Here is a 451-nt window from a genome sequence, read left to right on the forward strand (position 1 = left end):
GGGGGTGGGGGGAATGCCATTCCTCGCAGAACAAAGGGCTTCTGAATTTGAATTCGGTTTGTTATATACTTAGACAGTGTAAATTTTTTTGCACTATCTCGTTGAGTTGACCTACAATAATATATAATTCTTTACCAATAACAAATTTAATATGACCATCTAAAATATAGAGCTGTGACTTTTTATAACCGGTTAAATTACAGCGACTATAAAAAAAAATTGTACTTATTTTTATTATTGTGTATATACCTTAAGCCTTCTTGAATTGGACCATTGTGATGGCTCTAAAATTTTCCTTCTTTTTTTCTTTTGCGGCTATGGCTCTTGATTAGTATATAGTGTGTTGTATAGGATTAATATATTAGGAAAGTGTCCTTTCTAATATAATGGAATAGTGGCATATTGACAAAGCATTCATGTGAATATGTGAGTGTAAGGCCTTTGGGTCCAC

The sequence above is a fragment of the Nicotiana attenuata genome, chromosome 2 (assembly GCF_001879085.1).
Source record: "Nicotiana attenuata strain UT chromosome 2, NIATTr2, whole genome shotgun sequence".
In the NCBI taxonomy this organism is placed as follows: Eukaryota; Viridiplantae; Streptophyta; class Magnoliopsida; order Solanales; family Solanaceae; genus Nicotiana; species Nicotiana attenuata.